Here is a 10,000-nt window from a genome sequence, read left to right on the forward strand (position 1 = left end):
GTTCTGCCGCCTTATAGCTGTTAAGTAGTATACTTTAAAGCTAGTTATGGTGTGTGCCGGCCGGCACATAACCTTGTATACTGTACCAGTATTCTTTAGTATAGCATATACTGTAAGAAGAAAACTATAGTATAGTCTTGGTACAGCACTGTGTGTTCTAACACTTTTGTGTTGTTTTGCATAGCCCTTTGCTGTTGCCTTACAGATAAGAAAGGGAGTTCTTTCTTGTCTATTATCCAGGATTTTAAAATCATTGCTTAGGTGTGAGCTACACCTGTTTCCTCTGGAAACTTTTCATTGGTTATTCTAGAAGAGATTAACCATACGATTTTATTATCTGGAAGGCTGCAGCAATTGGTTGTGAAGGAAACACAAATGTGTGTCTTTTCCTTTCTGAACTGTTATGCTAAACTGTGCATATCCAGTGATACGTAGTTCACTTGATACTCATGGAAATTTCTTCTCTTTACAGGAGGACCCTTCGAAGTGCGGAAGTGTTTTCTGCAACGTCCGCAGTAAGAACCTCTGCGGACATGAGTTTTGTAGGAGGCACGCAGCATGCGCTGTCTCCAAAGGTGATCTCCAGTATTGGGACCCTCAGGTATGTACTGTGTGCACTAACCTGATTACTGAGGCCTTTGATTCACCTAGGACGGCGGAATCAAGGGATATAGCAAGGGAGAAGCTTCGTACCTGTGTACGGGGCTTCCAGAAGAACACCTCATGACCTTATCTTCCAAGTGAGAAGATGAGGGCGTATCTTTTCCCTAGGGCATCAGCTGATGCAGTGATTCCCCAGCCTCAAGAGGAGATCCCCCAAGTTCAGACCCAGGTGGATGATGAAGTCGCGGTCACTTTGCAAGACATCCAGTTGGATGACAGGATATCTGATGTGGACGAGTGTCTGGAGGAAGACCTCCTAGCAGGAGGCCAGGATGAAGCTCAAGCCCCAGACAGTGTAGAGGAAGAGGCCGACGAGGTGTCGGCTGCTCCGGTTCTGATCCCTGAACTTATTCCTTCAACATCGTCCGCTCTCCCAGTAGAGCTGGGACAGGCCCTCTCCTCCATTGTTGGAATGATCCCACAAATGCAGAAGGAGAATCAGGAGAAGGCGGCTTCAATGGAACTGAGGATGCAGAGCCTTGCAGCATAACATGGGCCCCAGAAAAGGCTCAATGTGAAAGACCTTCCCTTGTGCTCAGATGTTAACCCATGGAGGTATGCTGAGCACATGCCGATGACGACTGGTAAGATCGTCATCTCGGATAAGCTGGCTTCAGGTCCCCTAGAGGAGGTGGAATTCTGGCCCAGCAAGGCGTCATATCCGGACTGTTACGTCCGGCTGAGGAAGGAACCAGCTTCAAAGGAGGAGACAGAGCCGAAGGAGGTCATAGTGATGGACCATGCTAAGGCTCAAGCTTTGCTTTCATCCTCGATGAAAGAAAGGGGCTTCTCGAACTCAAAGGTAGCTGCATTGAGCAAGAAGCTCCCTTCCTTTGTGTCCTCTCCTGCTAGAGCCTTCCCCTTTTTACAGAAAGGGTTTGCGGCTGTACTAAAAGCAGTCGAGGCCGGCAAGCCTTGCCCCTCCCTGGAGGAGTGTAAACCCTTGTCGCTGGCCCTGCCTATGGACCACAAAGACTGGAAGGACGTCCATCTTACGTTCTCAGTTGGGAAGTTAGAGGCTGATATTGCCGGACGTCAGTTCGGCGAGGACCTCCCTAAGCTGTCTGACTTTCTTTTGCGGAGAGAGCTCGAGACAAAAGAAAGACTGGCTGCCTCAATGTCTCTTCAGACTACTCTTGAGACGATGGCTAGTGACCCCAAGGTCCATGAAATGTTCATGGTAGTGGCCAAGACTCATCTGGCCACAGTGACGAAGGATCTTTATAGCTTCGTCAGGGCGAGGAGAGCTTGTAGGGTGTTCGCGTTCACCTCGGCTTCTGTGACGCACGAGCCAAGGAAACTAATCTCCTCCAACATTTGGGGCAAAGACCTTTTCCCTACCGAATTGGTCAAAGAAGTTGTTGATAAGGCCGCCTTGGAGAATAGAAACCTTCTCCAGAAGTGGGGCCTGGCTAACAAAAGAAAGTCTTCCCCGGATGAGGGTCCTCAGCCAAAGAGGAAGACTATGAGGACTAGACTACCGTCTCGGCCAGCCAAGCCTCTTACACAGCAACAGCAACTGCAATTGCCATTGCCTTCAGTGACCCAGATAGTGGCACAAACCCCGACCACTTTCCAGTGGGTACCCCAGGCTGTGTCGACACAGTCCTCGGCATTCACCCCAACGTTCGAAGGGCAGTCTACTTCCTTTAGAGCAAAGCCTAGAGGAGCAGCCAGAGGCTCGTCTAGGCGCCCCTCAAGGGGAAGGGGATTCAGGGGTGGTCGCGGTCAGGGAGGCAAGACCTCAGGACGGCAGTCCAAGTGAGATGATGCCGGTAGGAGGGAGACTTCAGGATTTTCGGGATCGGTGGACCTTCAATCCCTGGGCCCACAGCCTACTCAAGAACGGACTGGGCTGGAGCTGGTACAGCACTCCACCCCCGTGCCCTCGGTTTTTCCAACACTCCACCCCCGTTCTGGAGGAGTACGTCCAAGAACTGTTGGAGAAAAAAGTGATCCGAAGGGTGAAGTCCATCAAATTCCAAGGGAGGCTGTTTTGTGTTCCCAAGAAAGACTCGGAAAAGCTCAGAGTCACTTTGGACTTGTCGCCACTCAACAAGTTCATAGTGAATTGCAAATTCAAGATGCTAACACTGCAACACATAAGGACCTTACTGCCCAAGAGGCATTTTCCGTCTCTATAGACTTGTCAGACGCCTATTGGAACGTTCCAATCAGCCGTCGACTCTCCCCCTACCTAGGGTTCAGGCTACAACGAAGACTATACGCCTTCAGAGCCATGCCATTCTGGCTAAATATAGCCCCAAGGATTTTCACGAAGCTTGCGAGCGTAGCTCTCAAACAATTATGCCTAAAGGGAATTCAGGTAGTAGCCTACCTGGACGACTGGCTGGTGTGGGCAGCATCCGGGACAGAATGCTTGCAAGCTTCCAGTCAAGTGATCCAGTTCCTAGAGTATCTAGGCTTCAAGATCAACAGAAAAAAAGTCTCGACTTTCTCCATCTCAAAAGTTCCAGTGGCTGGGAATCCACTGGGACCTAATGTCACACCGTTTCTCCATCCCGGTGAAGAAAAGGAAGGAGATAGCGGGTTCTGTCAAGAGACTTCTAGATTCCGAAAGGATATCAAGACACGAACAGGAGAGGGTACTGTGTTCTCTCCAGTTTGCTTAGGTGACAGACCCAGTGCTAAGAGCACAGCTAAAGGATGCAACCGGAGTTTGGAGAAGATATGCATCAAACGCGCGAAGAGATCTGAGAAGACCAGTTCCGCTTCGGCTACGTACTCTTCTCAGGCCTTGGTCCCAAGCCAGACTTCTAAGGAAGTCGGTTCTTCTTCAGCCACCTCCCCCGTCAGTGACGATTCACTCAGACGCCTCGAAGGAGGGATGGGGAGGTCACTCTCATCGGAAAAAAGTCCAGGTTGGTGATGGACAGCGAGGTAGTTGTGAGATGCTTGAATCGACAAGGATCGAGGTCACTACCTCTCAACCAAGTGATGTTGGCCATCTTCCGATTGGCGGAAAAGAAGAAGTGGTACCTGTCGGCAGTTCACCTTCAAGGATTCCGCAATGTGACAGCGGACGCTCTATCCAGGTTCACACCGATAGAGTCGGGATGGTCCTTAGACGCAGGATCATTCTCCTTCATTCTGAATCAAGTCCCAGAACTGCAGATAGACCTCTTTGCGATGAAAGACAACAAGAAGTTGCCCCTGTACGTGTCCCTGTACGAGGACCCCTTAGCGGAAGCAGTGGACGCGACGTCCCTCAACTGGAACAGATGGTCCAGGATTTATCTGTTCCCTCCTCACAACCTTCTGTTGAGGGTCCTCAACAAACTGTGATCCTTCAAGGGGGTAGCGGCAATAGTGGCCCACAAGTGGCCGAACAGCGTGTGGTTCCCCCTGGTATTGGAACTGCGGCTGAAGTTTGTACCGCTACCAGATCCAGTTCTGACCCAGTGAGTCCAGAAGTCGACTGTCTGCGCGTCATTACAGAAAACCCAGACCCTGCAGCTCATGATTTTCTCTCCCTAGCGGTGAGAAAGCGTTTGGGGATTTCGAAAGCCAGCATAGACATCCTAGAGAAATATAAGTGCAAATCTACTAGAAGGCAATATGAGTCATCTAGGAGAAAATGGGTGGCCTTTGTCAAGGCGAAGAATCCGCAGGAGATCTCGACAGACTTCTGCTTATCTTTCTTCATCCACTTCCATGGTCAAGGGTTGGCAGCTAACACGATTTCGGCGTGTAAGTCTGCTTTGACAAGACCCATTCTATATGCCTTCCAGGTCGACCTAGGTAACGAGATCTTTAATAAAGTTTCGAAAGCCTGCGCTAGGCTCAGACCTTCAGCACCTTCAAAGCCCATTTCATGGTCTTTAGACAAAGTTCTTCATTTCGCTTCTCTGTTGAGCAATGAGGAGTGTGCGTTAAAGGATTTCACACAAAAAGTTATTTTCCTATTTGCACTCGCGTCCGGGGCCAGGGTTAGTGAGATTGTAGCCCTCTCGAGAGAGGCAGGTCGTGTTCAGTTCCTGGATGGGGGAGAACTGAACCTGTTTCCGGATCCTGTGTTTCTCGCCAAGAATGAGTTACCCACCAACAGGTGGGGTCCCTGGAGAATCTGCCCTCTGAAAGAAGATGCATCTCTATGTCCAGTAGAATGCCTAAAGGTCTATCTTCATAGAACTTCAGACTTCAAGGGTAGTCAACTATTCAGGGGAGAAACATCAGGCTCAAATTTATCTCTGAATTAACTCAGAGCGAAAATCATATATTTTATTCGCAGAGCGGATCCTGACAGTACACCCGCAGGTCACGATCCGAGGAAAGTTGCCTCATCCTTAAATTTCTTTAATTGTATGGATTTAGAACATCTCCGTTCATACACTGGCTGGAAGTCTTCCAGAGTGTTCTTTCGCCACTATGTGAAGCAAGTAGAGAAACTAAAGAGATCTTTGGTAGCAGTGGGTCGCGTCGTTAACCCTACTGTTTAACTCTGCGAGGAACAGTGGTTTTAATTGGGACGATTAATTCCAGGGTGAGTGTGTAGTTACATACTGTACTACAAACTAAGTGAGGGCACTGAGTTGCCCACGTAGACTGTTCCATTTCCAAAAGTGAACCTAGCATAAGTGCAGACATGTGTGCCGAGCGTTTCTAACGCTAATGTGATTGATTTGTAATACAGACGTTTATGACTTTGATACCTCGGTATCTTTAAAGTGGCATTAATGTCTTTTCTCTTTCAGATAATCAAGTTCTGTTTACTATCATACTTATGCTTAAAGTTTTGGGTTATCCTCTTCTTATACATATATATATATATATATATATATATATATATATATATATATATATATATATATATATATATATATATATATATATATATATATATATATATATATATATATATATATATATATATATATATATATATAATTGTTGATAACCTGTCTATTTATTGTCTGTCAATAAACTTGTTCTTCAGAACCTTGCGTCTCCTTCACCTGTGTCAATTTATTGGTATGATTGAGCATTCATTCTATGTACTTTATCTGGGATAATTCTAATAGAATTGTTCTTTTTTGCAAGCTATGTTGCATTGGTTTATGATTTCCCTTAACGGGAGGACTCCGTCCCATAAGGGGACGGTGGCGGTTTTACAAGTTTCTTCCTATGCGGATATAAACCTTTGTCCAATACAAGTATTGTGCGGAGAACTGGTCGATATTTCATATGGACACAGTGGTTCTTTACAAACTATGCTTTACTTAATATAGGGTGAGACCACTATATTAGCTTGCCTGGTATTTATACATAGGTATATGTACTCTTCGAGACTTTTCCAGAGTCTAGTAGGACTCTTCCCTGTAGGGGGCAGGAAGCTCTAACATGGTTTATAGTTAGTTGAAAAGATGTATAACGGTAACATCTTAGGTCTCTAGGTCTAGTCGACCGGGGAAAAATTACCTCCGGGGAGTACGGCACGTTCTGAGAATCCACAGATACAGTAATGCTCTGGTATACTTCCATCAGGACGACATGGCTTGAGCCCAAAAAACGGATTTTGAGCGAAGCAAAAAATCTATTTTTGGGTGAGATGGCCATGTCGTCCTGATGGACCCTCCCTTCCCTTTATATGAAAGGGCTGTAGGACCCCTCCCTACATACAGTATCTGTAGCACCTCGTGTACGCGACAAGGAATACAGATGGCGCCAGGATTGGCGCCAGGCACGCTTACGAAACTGGGGAATAGGGAGCCTTGGGAGCGGCTCCCCTTTTTCTTTCCTGATTTCGTTTCTTGCCAATTGACCCCTCGATACGTAATCTGTTTGGGGTGCAGATTGCCATGTGGCGTGTCAAGAATACGTCCTCTGATATGTCGCGATATCCCTTTCATAAGGGATATTCGCTCTAGGAGTTAGAATTCTGGTACCTTAAGGTAAATTCTCTGGGAATATCGCCGTAGTTGTAATATACCCTAGGAAGCTACCCAATAGGAACTTCCATCAGGACGACATGGCCATCTCACCCAAAAATAGATTTTTCGCATCGCTCAAAATCCGTTATATATATATATATATATATATATATATATATATATATATATATATATATATATATATATATATATATACTTATTATTTATATAAAATTACACGTAAGAACATTTCGAGTTTGCAGCCCTGAATATATTGATGATAAAATATATGAGGTTACAGCAATAGGTGCCATTAAATTGTATTAGATAATTGCTAAGAACAGCAAAAAAAAAAAGACGTTTTTCGGTAATGATAACTTATTGGAAAGAAACGTCATACATTTCAGTTTCATGAAAGAAACCTATGATAACAACTTTAATATTGGTCATAGGATGTACAAACACGACGCATTTTTATGTAAGGAGATTTGTAAGCTATATATACATATATATATATATATATATATATATATATATATATATATATATATATATATATATATATATATATATATATATATATATATATATATATATATATATATATATATATATATGCATACATATATATATATATATATATATATATATATATATATATATATATATATATATATATATGTGTGTATATATATATACATAGGTATATATATATATATATATATATATATATATATATATATATATATATATATATATATATATATATATACATATATATATATATATATATATATATATATATATATATAAATATTTATTTATATATATAGAAATATATATATATATATATATATATATATATATATATATATATATATATATATATATATATGTATATATATATATATATATATATATATATATATATATATATATATACATATATATATATATATATATATATATATATATATATATATATATATATATATATATATATATATATATATGTGTGTATATATATATATATATATATATATATATATATATATATATATATATATATATATATATATATGTATATATATATATATATATATATATATATATATATACATATACATATATATATATATATATATATATATATATATATATATATATATATATATATATATATATATATATATATATATATATATATATATATATATATATATACATATTCTAATTTTGAGAAGGCCACAGTAGCGTTAATTGTCTCCAGTATATTCAGTTTTACATAAAGTGGTTGAGGTTATATATATATATATATATATATATATATATATATATATATATATATATATATATATATATATATATATATATATATATATATATATATATATATATATATATATATTTATATATATATATATATATATATATATATATATATATATATATATATATATATATATATATATATATATATATATATATATATATACACACAACATATGCGGGGGCATATAAAAATTAGAATAGCGCCAACGTTATCCCTGCGTGTCATAAGAGGCTACTAAAGGGGACGGGACGAGGGGGCTGGGAACCCCCTCTCCTGTATAAAAATCCTACGAGACAAAGACAAAGAGATGGAGCTTGGGGGAGAGTGATTGCTCCCCGCACTCTAGTTTTGGGGTGTTTGAATGTGCGTGGATGTAGTACGATAGAGAGTAAAAGATGTGAGATTGGAAGTATGTTTAGAAGTAGAAGGATGGATGTTTTGGCCTTGAGTGAGACAAAGAGGAAAGGAAAGGGTGAAGTGATGTTTGGTGATATGTCTGGTAGAGTGTCTGGGATTGAAAGGGCAAGAGCGAGAGAGGGTGCGGCGTTATTGCTGAGTGAATGGATGACAGGTAAAGTAGTGGAATGGAACGAGATATCATCTAGGTTAATGTGGGTAAGGGTTAGGTTAGGTAGGGAATGTTGGGCGTTTGTCAGTGCGTATGGGCCAGGTAGTGAGAAAAGTGAAGAATAGCGGAATGAGTTCTGGAATGAATTAACTAGGTGTGTAGAAGGACTGTGTAGAAGGAATTATGTAGTTGTCATGGGTGACTTAAATGCTAGAGTGGGCGCTGGAGAGGTAGAAGGTGTCATTGGGAAGTATGGCGTACCAGGTGAAAATGAGAGTGGTGAGAGACTGGTAGATATGTGTGTTGAACAAGAGATGGTGATAAGTTCTAGCTTTTTTAAAAAAAATGATAAAAATAAGTTTACATGGGTAAGAGTGGCAAATGGAAGAGTAGTAGAAAGGGCATTAATGGATTATGTGTTGATAACTAAAAGAATTTTTGGAAGATTGAAAGACGTGCACGTGTTTAGGGGTATGGCTAACCTCATGTCTGATCATTTTTTGGTGGAAGGAAAATTAGTTGTAGCAAAAGAGTGGGGGAATAGAGTAGGTGGATGTAAAAGGGAGCTAGTGAGGGTTGAAGAGCTAATAAAACCGGGGGTAAAAAGTAAATATCAGGAAAGGTTGAAAATGGCATATGACGAGGTGAGAGTAAGAGAAACTGGTAATTTAGAGGAGGAGTGGAAGTTAGCAAAAGAAAATTTATTTGGGATTGCAAGTGATGTATGTGGCAAGAAGGTTGTTGGAGGCAGCATGAGGAAGGGCAGTGAATGGTGGAATGAAGGAGTGAAGGTAAAAGTGGAAGAGAAAAATAGGGCTTTTGAAGAATGGCTGCAGAGTAATAGTATAGAGAAGTATGAAAAATATAGAGAGAAAATGTGGAAGTAAAGCGCAAGGTACGTGAGGCAAAGGGGGCAGCTGACCTGAGGTGGGGTACTGGATTAAGTCAGTCATATGAAGAGAATAAGAAGTTTTGGAAAGAAGTGAAGAGAGTAAGGAAGGCTGGCGCAAGAATTGAAGCGACAGTGAAAGATGGAAATGGAAGGTTGTTAAAAGGAGAGGAGGCAAGGAAAAGATGGGCGGAATATTTTGAAAGTTTGCTGAATGTTGAGGATAATAGGGAGGCAGATATAATTGCTGTTCCAGATGTTGAGGTGCCAGTGATGGGAGATGAGAATGAGAGAGAGATTACAATAGAGGAAGTGAGGAGAGCACTAGATGAAACGAGAGTAGGAAAAGCATCTGGTATGGATGGTGTGAAAGCTGAGATGTTGAAGGAAGGGGGTGTGACTGTACTTGGATGGTTGGTGAGATTGTTTAATGTGTTTTGTGTTGTCAATAGTACTAGTAGATTGGGTTTGTGCATGTATTGTACCACTATATAAGGGTAAGGGAGATGTGCATGAGTGTTGTAATTCAACAGGTATTAGTTTGTTGAGTGTAGTTGGAAAAGTGTATGGTAGAGTAATGATTAATAGGATTAAGGATAAAACAGAGAATGAAATCTTGAAAGTATAGGGTGGTTTTAGAAGAGGTAGAGGTTGTA

This window comes from Palaemon carinicauda, chromosome 34, assembly GCF_036898095.1.
Source record: "Palaemon carinicauda isolate YSFRI2023 chromosome 34, ASM3689809v2, whole genome shotgun sequence".
In the NCBI taxonomy this organism is placed as follows: Eukaryota; Metazoa; Arthropoda; class Malacostraca; order Decapoda; family Palaemonidae; genus Palaemon; species Palaemon carinicauda.